At 43.2% G+C, this 12,661-nt stretch overlaps 8 pseudogenes; all 8 read left to right on the top strand.

Annotated features, from left to right (window-relative positions):
• The first annotated feature begins 8 nt into the window (after window positions 1-8).
• On the top strand, window positions 9-272 carry LOC130332947 (U2 spliceosomal RNA; annotated as a pseudogene).
• A 1,474-nt stretch (window positions 273-1,746) lies between these two features.
• Window positions 1,747-2,010, top strand: LOC130332832 (U2 spliceosomal RNA; annotated as a pseudogene).
• Window positions 2,011-3,483: 1,473 nt separating this feature from the next.
• On the top strand, window positions 3,484-3,748 carry LOC130332922 (U2 spliceosomal RNA; annotated as a pseudogene).
• Window positions 3,749-5,229: 1,481 nt separating this feature from the next.
• Window positions 5,230-5,492, top strand: LOC130332949 (U2 spliceosomal RNA; annotated as a pseudogene).
• Window positions 5,493-6,972: 1,480 nt separating this feature from the next.
• LOC130332946 (U2 spliceosomal RNA) lies at window positions 6,973-7,236 on the top strand (annotated as a pseudogene).
• Window positions 7,237-8,711: 1,475 nt separating this feature from the next.
• On the top strand, window positions 8,712-8,975 carry LOC130332944 (U2 spliceosomal RNA; annotated as a pseudogene).
• A 1,480-nt stretch (window positions 8,976-10,455) lies between these two features.
• Window positions 10,456-10,719, top strand: LOC130332943 (U2 spliceosomal RNA; annotated as a pseudogene).
• A 1,477-nt stretch (window positions 10,720-12,196) lies between these two features.
• Window positions 12,197-12,460, top strand: LOC130332942 (U2 spliceosomal RNA; annotated as a pseudogene).
• The last annotated feature ends 201 nt before the right edge of the window (window positions 12,461-12,661 follow it).

The raw sequence follows: 12,661 nt of genomic DNA, 5'->3' as shown, positions 1-12,661 counted from the left end.
TCCCGGTTATCCCCTCTAGGCCTTTTGGCTTAGATCAAGTGTAAAAAAAGAAAGGATCTTGCGACAGATCGCATCCTGAGGCACGTTTTTTTTTGTGTGAATACTTGCACTTGGGTGACTTGTGAGCACATACTGATACATACGTTCCCTATCTGGGGACCATAAATTAAATGGATTTTTGAGAAAGGGAGCTGATTTGGAAGCTTGCTTCTGTCGCCCTATGCATTGACCCGATGTGGCAGTATCTTCGGGTAGTGAACAGTGCACCACCCCATTCCAGTGTTAAACAAGAAAGATTCTCATTTAATCCTCCGTGGGTGAGAATTTGAGTTTGAGAATTGGAGACCAAAATGATGAGTTGCACTGACTGGTTTATGAACGTCTATTCATTTAGCGTTTTAATGACCATGTTTGCACACTGATTGGTGTAAAAAAATAAAATAAAACTAAATAATAATAATCTAGCACACCTGTGCAGGTTTGACATGACATGACAGGTAGCTGTCTTGTGGGTGGTGCTGAATCCTGTTAAATGACATGAGGGTCTCATGCCTATACACAAGGGTGTGTCATTGCTGTTGCTTGACCATGCATTGGTTTCTGTGGTCAGTGAATGATAAAAACAAAATTTACCATCCATTGATGGATGGGAAATCCGCCATGAGGCATTTGTTTTTAGAAACTGCTGCTCACAACCAATGTTGCAATGGAGTGTCTCCATCTGCTGGTGGTATTGGAAAGGCATTAGTGCTATGACAGGGTCTGAAGAAGAAGAAGAAGAAGAAGAAGAAGACGGAAAAAAATATATATAAAAAGAAAAAGAGAGAGAGAGAGAGAGACTGACTTAGTGAGCGAGTGAGTGAGAGAGTGAGAGTGAGTGAGAGTGAATGAGTGAGTGAGTGATTGAGTGAGTGAGTGAGTGAGTGAGAACAAATGAGTTAAAGCAAGTGAGTGAGAGAGATCGAATGAATGAAAGTCTGAATGACAGAAAGAAAAAAGGATGAAGAAAGAAGCATGAAGAAAAAAAAAATGTATATGGAGTTGCTGACATGAGTGCAATCTACAAAGCCGTTGAGGCTGATCCTCATGGGAGGATTATTGCACCAGGACCCTTAGCACTTTTAAAATGCCATTCAATGCCACGGGCTAGATGTAAACTGCAGATGACCATGTTGTGGTAGTTACCATGGATACCCAAGTGATGTGTGAGCTAACACATAGGCCCAACAGATTCCAAGAAGGCCAGAATCACCAGCGGCACCACCATCGATTGTCAGGTCACCCGGATTCAGCAAATACCAGAGTCCAAAATGATGCAGGTTTATACTGTTAATTTTCAGTTTATCGTTACAGTTGGTGTTATTCCATGTCGGAAGGGACGCAGCTACAGCCAGTGGGGTAACTAGAGACAGGCAGGCAGCTATGTGCAACAAAGGTAGGCGTGTTGTTTTCATATGCAGATCTGAAATATTGTCTTATATGCAAGAGGAGGAGTGATGGGGGTTCAGGCAAAAGCCAGGCTATGGATTGCATTGCTAAATGCTCCATCAGAGTGCAATGGTCGCCTGTCCTTTTTTTAAGTGATGATGTGGGTTTAGCCTGTGCTGTATGTATGTATGGGTGGCTGACTGCCACCCACCCAGAAAGTGTATGGGAGGCTGGTTGGCTGCCAGCCTTCCTTCCATTCCTATGAGTAATGTGAGTGCTCATGAAGGGGACATGGTTGGGTCCACCCCTTTCCCGGTTATCCCCTCTAGGCCTTTTGGCTTAGATCAAGTGTAAAAAAAGAAAGGATCTTGCGACAGATCGCATCCTGAGGCACATTTTTTTTTGTGTGAATACTTGCACTTGGGTGACTTGTGAGCACATACTGATACATACGTTCCCTATCTGGGGACCATAAATTAAATGGATTTTTGAGAAAGGGAGCTGATTTGGAAGCTTGCTTCTGTCGCCCTATGCATTGACCCGATGTGGCAGTATCTTCGGGTAGTGAACAGTGCACCACCCCATTCCAGTGTTAAACAAGAAAGATTCTCATTTAATCCTCCGTGGGTGAGAATTTGAGTTTGAGAATTGGAGACCAAAATGATGAGTTGCACTGACTGGTTTATGAACGTCTATTCATTTAGCGTTTTAATGACCATGTTTGCACACTGATTGGTGTAAAAAAATAAAATAAAACTAAATAATAATAATCTAGCACACCTGTGCAGGTTTGACATGACATGACAGGTAGCTGTCTTGTGGGTGGTGCTGAATCCTGTTAAATGACATGAGGGTCTCATGCCTATACACAAGGGTGTGTCATTGCTGTTGCTTGACCATGCATTGGTTTCTGTGGTCAGTGAATGATAAAAACAAAATTTACCATCCATTGATGGATGGGAAATCCGCCATGAGGCATTTGTTTTTAGAAACTGCTGCTCACAACCAATGTTGCAATGGAGTGTCTCCATCTGCTGGTGGTATTGGAAAGGCATTAGTGCTATGACAGGGTCTGAAGAAGAAGAAGAAGAAGAAGAAGAAGACGGAAAAAAATATATATAAAAAGAAAAAGAGAGAGAGAGAGAGAGACTGACTTAGTGAGCGAGTGAGTGAGAGAGTGAGAGTGAGTGAGAGTGAATGAGTGAGTGAGTGATTGAGTGAGTGAGTGAGTGAGTGAGAACAAATGAGTTAAAGAAAGTGAGTGAGAGAGATCGAATGAATGAAAGTCTGAATGACAGAAAGAAAAAAGGATGAAGAAAGAAGCATGAAGAAAAAAAAATGTATATGGAGTTGCTGACATGAGTGCAATCTACAAAGCCGTTGAGGCTGATCCTCATGGGAGGATTATTGCACCAGGACCCTTAGCACTTTTAAAATGCCATTCAATGCCACGGGCTAGATGTAAACTGCAGATGACCATGTTGTGGTAGTTACCATGGATACCCAAGTGATGTGTGAGCTAACACATAGGCCCAACAGATTCCAAGAAGGCCAGAATCACCAGCGGCACCACCATCGATTGTCAGGTCACCCGGATTCAGCAAATACCAGAGTCCAAAATGATGCAGGTTTATACTGTTAATTTTCAGTTTATCGTTACAGTTGGTGTTATTCCATGTCGGAAGGGACGCAGCTACAGCCAGTGGGGTAACTAGAGACAGGCAGGCAGCTATGTGCAACAAAGGTAGGCGTGTTGTTTTCATATGCAGATCTGAAATATTGTCTTATATGCAAGAGGAGGAGTGATGGGGGTTCAGGCAAAAGCCAGGCTATGGATTGCATTGCTAAATGCTCCATCAGAGTGCAATGGTCGCCTGTCCTTTTTTTAAGTGATGATGTGGGTTTAGCCTGTGCTGTATGTATGTATGGGTGGCTGACTGCCACCCACCCAGAAAGTGTATGGGAGGCTGGTTGGCTGCCAGCCTTCCTTCCATTCCTATGAGTAATGTGAGTGCTCATGAAGGGGACATGGTTGGGTCCACCCCTTTCCCGGTTATCCCCTCTAGGCCTTTTGGCTTAGATCAAGTGTAAAAAAAGAAAGGATCTTGCGACAGATCGCATCCTGAGGCACGTTTTTTTTTTGTGTGAATACTTGCACTTGGGTGACTTGTGAGCACATACTGATACATACGTTCCCTATCTGGGGACCATAAATTAAATGGATTTTTGAGAAAGGGAGATGATTTGGAAGCTTGCTTCTGTCGCCCTATGCATTGACCCGATGTGGCAGTATCTTCGGGTAGTGAACAGTGCACCACCCCATTCCAGTGTTAAACAAGAAAGATTCTCATTTAATCCTCCGTGGGTGAGAATTTGAGTTTGAGAATTGGAGACCAAAATGATGAGTTGCACTGACTGGTTTATGAACGTCTATTCATTTAGCGTTTTAATGACCATGTTTGCACACTGATTGGTGTAAAAAAATAAAATAAAACTAAATAATAATAATCTAGCACACCTGTGCAGGTTTGACATGACATGACAGGTAGCTGTCTTGTGGGTGGTGCTGAATCCTGTTAAATGACATGAGGGTCTCATGCCTATACACAAGGGTGTGTCATTGCTGTTGCTTGACCATGCATTGGTTTCTGTGGTCAGTGAATGATAAAAACAAAATTTACCATCCATTGATGGATGGGAAATCCGCCATGAGGCATTTGTTTTTAGAAACTGCTGCTCACAACCAATGTTGCAATGGAGTGTCTCCATCTGCTGGTGGTATTGGAAAGGCATTAGTGCTATGACAGGGTCTGAAGAAGAAGAAGAAGAAGAAGAAGAAGAAGAAGACGGAAAAAAATATATATAAAAAGAAAAAGAGAGAGAGAGAGAGAGAGACTGACTTAGTGAGCGAGTGAGTGAGAGAGTGAGAGTGAGTGAGAGTGAATGAGTGAGTGAGTGATTGAGTGAGTGAGTGAGTGAGTGAGAACAAATGAGTTAAAGCAAGTGAGTGAGAGAGATCGAATGAATGAAAGTCTGAATGACAGAAAGAAAAAAGGATGAAGAAAGAAGCATGAAGAAAAAAAAATGTATATGGAGTTGCTGACATGAGTGCAATCTACAAAGCCGTTGAGGCTGATCCTCATGGGAGGATTATTGCACCAGGACCCTTAGCACTTTTAAAATGCCATTCAATGCCACGGGCTAGATGTAAACTGCAGATGACCATGTTGTGGTAGTTACCATGGATACCCAAGTGATGTGTGAGCTAACACATAGGCCCAACAGATTCCAAGAAGGCCAGAATCACCAGCGGCACCACCATCGATTGTCAGGTCACCCGGATTCAGCAAATACCAGAGTCCAAAATGATGCAGGTTTATACTGTTAATTTTCAGTTTATCGTTACAGTTGGTGTTATTCCATGTCGGAAGGGACGCAGCTACAGCCAGTGGGGTAACTAGAGACAGGCAGGCAGCTATGTGCAACAAAGGTAGGCGTGTTGTTTTCATATGCAGATCTGAAATATTGTCTTATATGCAAGAGGAGGAGTGATGGGGGTTCAGGCAAAAGCCAGGCTATGGATTGCATTGCTAAATGCTCCATCAGAGTGCAATGGTCGCCTGTCCTTTTTTTAAGTGATGATGTGGGTTTAGCCTGTGCTGTATGTATGTATGGGTGGCTGACTGCCACCCACCCAGAAAGTGTATGGGAGGCTGGTTGGCTGCCAGCCTTCCTTCCATTCCTATGAGTAATGTGAGTGCTCATGAAGGGGACATGGTTGGGTCCACCCCTTTCCCGGTTATCCCCTCTAGGCCTTTTGGCTTAGATCAAGTGTAAAAAAAGAAAGGATCTTGCGACAGATCGCATCCTGAGGCACGTTTTTTTTGTGTGAATACTTGCACTTGGGTGACTTGTGAGCACATACTGATACATACGTTCCCTATCTGGGGACCATAAATTAAATGGATTTTTGAGAAAGGGAGCTGATTTGGAAGCTTGCTTCTGTCGCCCTATGCATTGACCCGATGTGGCAGTATCTTCGGGTAGTGAACAGTGCACCACCCCATTCCAGTGTTAAACAAGAAAGATTCTCATTTAATCCTCCGTGGGTGAGAATTTGAGTTTGAGAATTGGAGACCAAAATGATGAGTTGCACTGACTGGTTTATGAACGTCTATTCATTTAGCGTTTTAATGACCATGTTTGCACACTGATTGGTGTAAAAAAATAAAATAAAACTAAATAATAATAATCTAGCACACCTGTGCAGGTTTGACATGACATGACAGGTAGCTGTCTTGTGGGTGGTGCTGAATCCTGTTAAATGACATGAGGGTCTCATGCCTATACACAAGGGTGTGTCATTGCTGTTGCTTGACCATGCATTGGTTTCTGTGGTCAGTGAATGATAAAAACAAAATTTACCATCCATTGATGGATGGGAAATTCGCCATGAGGCATTTGTTTTTAGAAACTGCTGCTCACAACCAATGTTGCAATGGAGTGTCTCCATCTGCTGGTGGTATTGGAAAGGCATTAGTGCTATGACAGGGTCTGAAGAAGAAGAAGAAGAAGAAGAAGAAGAAGAAGAAGACGGAAAAAAATATATATAAAAAGAAAAAGAGAGAGAGAGAGAGACTGACTTAGTGAGCGAGTGAGTGAGAGAGTGAGAGTGAGTGAGAGTGAATGAGTGAGTGAGTGATTGAGTGAGTGAGTGAGTGAGTGAGAACAAATGAGTTAAAGCAAGTGAGTGAGAGAGATCGAATGAATGAAAGTCTGAATGACAGAAAGAAAAAAGGATGAAGAAAGAAGCATGAAGAAAAAAAAATGTATATGGAGTTGCTGACATGAGTGCAATCTACAAAGCCGTTGAGGCTGATCCTCATGGGAGGATTATTGCACCAGGACCCTTAGCACTTTTAAAATGCCATTCAATGCCACGGGCTAGATGTAAACTGCAGATGACCATGTTGTGGTAGTTACCATGGATACCCAAGTGATGTGTGAGCTAACACATAGGCCCAACAGATTCCAAGAAGGCCAGAATCACCAGCGGCACCACCATCGATTGTCAGGTCACCCGGATTCAGCAAATACCAGAGTCCAAAATGATGCAGGTTTATACTGTTAATTTTCAGTTTATCGTTACAGTTGGTGTTATTCCATGTCGGAAGGGACGCAGCTACAGCCAGTGGGGTAACTAGAGACAGGCAGGCAGCTATGTGCAACAAAGGTAGGCGTGTTGTTTTCATATGCAGATCTGAAATATTGTCTTATATGCAAGAGGAGGAGTGATGGGGGTTCAGGCAAAAGCCAGGCTATGGATTGCATTGCTAAATGCTCCATCAGAGTGCAATGGTCGCCTGTCCTTTTTTTAAGTGATGATGTGGGTTTAGCCTGTGCTGTATGTATGTATGGGTGGCTGACTGCCACCCACCCAGAAAGTGTATGGGAGGCTGGTTGGCTGCCAGCCTTCCTTCCATTCCTATGAGTAATGTGAGTGCTCATGAAGGGGACATGGTTGGGTCCACCCCTTTCCCGGTTATCCCCTCTAGGCCTTTTGGCTTAGATCAAGTGTAAAAAAAGAAAGGATCTTGCGACAGATCGCATCCTGAGGCACGTTTTTTTTTGTGTGAATACTTGCACTTGGGTGACTTGTGAGCACATACTGATACATACGTTCCCTATCTGGGGACCATAAATTAAATGGATTTTTGAGAAAGGGAGCTGATTTGGAAGCTTGCTTCTGTCGCCCTATGCATTGACCCGATGTGGCAGTATCTTCGGGTAGTGAACAGTGCACCACCCCATTCCAGTGTTAAACAAGAAAGATTCTCATTTAATCCTCCGTGGGTGAGAATTTGAGTTTGAGAATTGGAGACCAAAATGATGAGTTGCACTGACTGGTTTATGAACGTCTATTCATTTAGCGTTTTAATGACCATGTTTGCACACTGATTGGTGTAAAAAAATAAAATAAAACTAAATAATAATAATCTAGCACACCTGTGCAGGTTTGACATGACATGACAGGTAGCAGTCTTGTGGGTGGTGCTGAATCCTGTTAAATGACATGAGGGTCTCATGCCTATACACAAGGGTGTGTCATTGCTGTTGCTTGACCATGCATTGGTTTCTGTGGTCAGTGAATGATAAAAACAAAATTTACCATCCATTGATGGATGGGAAATCCGCCATGAGGCATTTGTTTTTAGAAACTGCTGCTCACAACCAATGTTGCAATGGAGTGTCTCCATCTGCTGGTGGTATTGGAAAGGCATTAGTGCTATGACAGGGTCTGAAGAAGAAGAAGAAGAAGAAGAAGAAGACGGAAAAAAATATATATAAAAAGAAAAAGAGAGAGAGAGAGAGAGAGACTGACTTAGTGAGCGAGTGAGTGAGAGAGTGAGAGTGAGTGAGAGTGAATGAGTGAGTGAGTGATTGAGTGAGTGAGTGAGTGAGTGAGAACAAATGAGTTAAAGCAAGTGAGTGAGAGAGATCGAATGAATGAAAGTCTGAATGACAGAAAGAAAAAAGGATGAAGAAAGAAGCATGAAGAAAAAAAAATGTATATGGAGTTGCTGACATGAGTGCAATCTACAAAGCCGTTGAGGCTGATCCTCATGGGAGGATTATTGCACCAGGACCCTTAGCACTTTTAAAATGCCATTCAATGCCACGGGCTAGATGTAAACTGCAGATGACCATGTTGTGGTAGTTACCATGGATACCCAAGTGATGTGTGAGCTAACACATAGGCCCAACAGATTCCAAGAAGGCCAGAATCACCAGCGGCACCACCATCGATTGTCAGGTCACCCGGATTCAGCAAATACCAGAGTCCAAAATGATGCAGGTTTATACTGTTAATTTTCAGTTTATCGTTACAGTTGGTGTTATTCCATGTCGGAAGGGACGCAGCTACAGCCAGTGGGGTAACTAGAGACAGGCAGGCAGCTATGTGCAACAAAGGTAGGCGTGTTGTTTTCATGTGCAGATCTGAAATATTGTCTTATATGCAAGAGGAGGAGTGATGGGGGTTCAGGCAAAAGCCAGGCTATGGATTGCATTGCTAAATGCTCCATCAGAGTGCAATGGTCGCCTGTCCTTTTTTTAAGTGATGATGTGGGTTTAGCCTGTGCTGTATGTATGTATGGGTGGCTGACTGCCACCCACCCAGAAAGTGTATGGGAGGCTGGTTGGCTGCCAGCCTTCCTTCCATTCCTATGAGTAATGTGAGTGCTCATGAAGGGGACATGGTTGGGTCCACCCCTTTCCCGGTTATCCCCTCTAGGCCTTTTGGCTTAGATCAAGTGTAAAAAAAGAAAGGATCTTGCGACAGATCGCATCCTGAGGCACGTTTTTTTTTGTGTGAATACTTGCACTTGGGTGACTTGTGAGCACATACTGATACATACGTTCCCTATCTGGGGACCATAAATTAAATGGATTTTTGAGAAAGGGAGCTGATTTGGAAGCTTGCTTCTGTCGCCCTATGCATTGACCCGATGTGGCAGTATCTTCGGGTAGTGAACAGTGCACCACCCCATTCCAGTGTTAAACAAGAAAGATTCTCATTTAATCCTCCGTGGGTGAGAATTTGAGTTTGAGAATTGGAGACCAAAATGATGAGTTGCACTGACTGGTTTATGAACGTCTATTCATTTAGCGTTTTAATGACCATGTTTGCACACTGATTGGTGTAAAAAAATAAAATAAAACTAAATAATAATAATCTAGCACACCTGTGCAGGTTTGACATGACATGACAGGTAGCTGTCTTGTGGGTGGTGCTGAATCCTGTTAAATGACATGAGGGTCTCATGCCTATACACAAGGGTGTGTCATTGCTGTTGCTTGACCATGCATTGGTTTCTGTGGTCAGTGAATGATAAAAACAAAATTTACCATCCATTGATGGATGGGAAATCCGCCATGAGGCATTTGTTTTTAGAAACTGCTGCTCACAACCAATGTTGCAATGGAGTGTCTCCATCTGCTGGTGGTATTGGAAAGGCATTAGTGCTATGACAGGGTCTGAAGAAGAAGAAGAAGAAGAAGAAGAAGAAGAAGAAGACGGAAAAAAATATATATAAAAAGAAAAAGAGAGAGAGAGAGAGACTGACTTAGTGAGCGAGTGAGTGAGAGAGTGAGAGTGAGTGAGAGTGAATGAGTGAGTGAGTGATTGAGTGAGTGAGTGAGTGAGTGAGAACAAATGAGTTAAAGCAAGTGAGTGAGAGAGATCGAATGAATGAAAGTCTGAATGACAGAAAGAAAAAAGGATGAAGAAAGAAGCATGAAGAAAAAAAAATGTATATGGAGTTGCTGACATGAGTGCAATCTACAAAGCCGTTGAGGCTGATCCTCATGGGAGGATTATTGCACCAGGACCCTTAGCACTTTTAAAATGCCATTCAATGCCACGGGCTAGATGTAAACTGCAGATGACCATGTTGTGGTAGTTACCATGGATACCCAAGTGATGTGTGAGCTAACACATAGGCCCAACAGATTCCAAGAAGGCCAGAATCACCAGCGGCACCACCATCGATTGTCAGGTCACCCGGATTCAGCAAATACCAGAGTCCAAAATGATGCAGGTTTATACTGTTAATTTTCAGTTTATCGTTACAGTTGGTGTTATTCCATGTCGGAAGGGACGCAGCTACAGCCAGTGGGGTAACTAGAGACAGGCAGGCAGCTATGTGCAACAAAGGTAGGCGTGTTGTTTTCATATGCAGATCTGAAATATTGTCTTATATGCAAGAGGAGGAGTGATGGGGGTTCAGGCAAAAGCCAGGCTATGGATTGCATTGCTAAATGCTCCATCAGAGTGCAATGGTCGCCTGTCCTTTTTTTAAGTGATGATGTGGGTTTAGCCTGTGCTGTATGTATGTATGGGTGGCTGACTGCCACCCACCCAGAAAGTGTATGGGAGGCTGGTTGGCTGCCAGCCTTCCTTCCATTCCTATGAGTAATGTGAGTGCTCATGAAGGGGACATGGTTGGGTCCACCCCTTTCCCGGTTATCCCCTCTAGGCCTTTTGGCTTAGATCAAGTGTAAAAAAAGAAAGGATCTTGCGACAGATCGCATCCTGAGGCACGTTTTTTTTTGTGTGAATACTTGCACTTGGGTGACTTGTGAGCACATACTGATACATACGTTCCCTATCTGGGGACCATAAATTAAATGGATTTTTGAGAAAGGGAGCTGATTTGGAAGCTTGCTTCTGTCGCCCTATGCATTGACCCGATGTGGCAGTATCTTCGGGTAGTGAACAGTGCACCACCCCATTCCAGTGTTAAACAAGAAAGATTCTCATTTAATCCTCCGTGGGTGAGAATTTGAGTTTGAGAATTGGAGACCAAAATGATGAGTTGCACTGACTGGTTTATGAACGTCTATTCATTTAGCGTTTTAATGACCATGTTTGCACACTGATTGGTGTAAAAAAATAAAATAAAACTAAATAATAATAATCTAGCACACCTGTGCAGGTTTGACATGACATGACAGGTAGCTGTCTTGTGGGTGGTGCTGAATCCTGTTAAATGACATGAGGGTCTCATGCCTATACACAAGGGTGTGTCATTGCTGTTGCTTGACCATGCATTGGTTTCTGTGGTCAGTGAATGATAAAAACAAAATTTACCATCCATTGATGGATGGGAAATTCGCCATGAGGCATTTGTTTTTAGAAACTGCTGCTCACAACCAATGTTGCAATGGAGTGTCTCCATCTGCTGGTGGTATTGGAAAGGCATTAGTGCTATGACAGGGTCTGAAGAAGAAGAAGAAGAAGAAGAAGAAGAAGAAGACGGAAAAAAATATATATAAAAAGAAAAAGAGAGAGAGAGAGAGACTGACTTAGTGAGCGAGTGAGTGAGAGAGTGAGAGTGAGTGAGAGTGAATGAGTGAGTGAGTGATTGAGTGAGTGAGTGAGTGAGTGAGAACAAATGAGTTAAAGCAAGTGAGTGAGAGAGATCGAATGAATGAAAGTCTGAATGACAGAAAGAAAAAAGGATGAAGAAAGAAGCATGAAGAAAAAAAAATGTATATGGAGTTGCTGACATGAGTGCAATCTACAAAGCCGTTGAGGCTGATCCTCATGGGAGGATTATTGCACCAGGACCCTTAGCACTTTTAAAATGCCATTCAATGCCACGGGCTAGATGTAAACTGCAGATGACCATGTTGTGGTAGTTACCATGGATACCCAAGTGATGTGTGAGCTAACACATAGGCCCAACAGATTCCAAGAAGGCCAGAATCACCAGCGGCACCACCATCGATTGTCAGGTCACCCGGATTCAGCAAATACCAGAGTCCAAAATGATGCAGGTTTATACTGTTAATTTTCAGTTTATCGTTACAGTTGGTGTTATTCCATGTCGGAAGGGACGCAGCTACAGCCAGTGGGGTAACTAGAGACAGGCAGGCAGCTATGTGCAACAAAGGTAGGCGTGTTGTTTTCATATGCAGATCTGAAATATTGTCTTATATGCAAGAGGAGGAGTGATGGGGGTTCAGGCAAAAGCCAGGCTATGGATTGCATTGCTAAATGCTCCATCAGAGTGCAATGGTCGCCTGTCCTTTTTTTAAGTGATGATGTGGGTTTAGCCTGTGCTGTATGTATGTATGGGTGGCTGACTGCCACCCACCCAGAAAGTGTATGGGAGGCTGGTTGGCTGCCAGCCTTCCTTCCATTCCTATGAGTAATGTGAGTGCTCATGAAGGGGACATGGTTGGGTCCACCCCTTTCCCGGTTATCCCCTCTAGGCCTTTTGGCTTAGATCAAGTGTAAAAAAAGAAAGGATCTTGCGACAGATCGCATCCTGAGGCACGTTTTTTTTTGTGTGAATACTTGCACTTGGGTGACTTGTGAGCACATACTGATACATACGTTCCCTATCTGGGGACCATAAATTAAATGGATTTTTGAGAAAGGGAGCTGATTTGGAAGCTTGCTTCTGTCGCCCTATGCATTGACCCGATGTGGCAGTATCTTCGGGTAGTGAACAGTGCACCACCCCATTCCAGTGTTAAACAAGAAAGATTCTCATTTAATCCTCCGTGAGTGAGAATTTGAGTTTGAGAATTGGAGACCAAAATGATGAGTTGCACTGACTGGTTTATGAACGTCTATTCATTTAGCGTTTTAATGACCATGTTTGCACACTGATTGGTGTAAAAAAATAAAATAAAACTAAATAATAATAATCTAGCACACCTG

Source organism: Hyla sarda, unplaced genomic scaffold (assembly GCF_029499605.1).
Source record: "Hyla sarda isolate aHylSar1 unplaced genomic scaffold, aHylSar1.hap1 scaffold_391, whole genome shotgun sequence".
Taxonomy (NCBI): domain Eukaryota; kingdom Metazoa; phylum Chordata; class Amphibia; order Anura; family Hylidae; genus Hyla; species Hyla sarda.
This window is presented reverse-complemented; position numbering and strand designations above follow the sequence as displayed.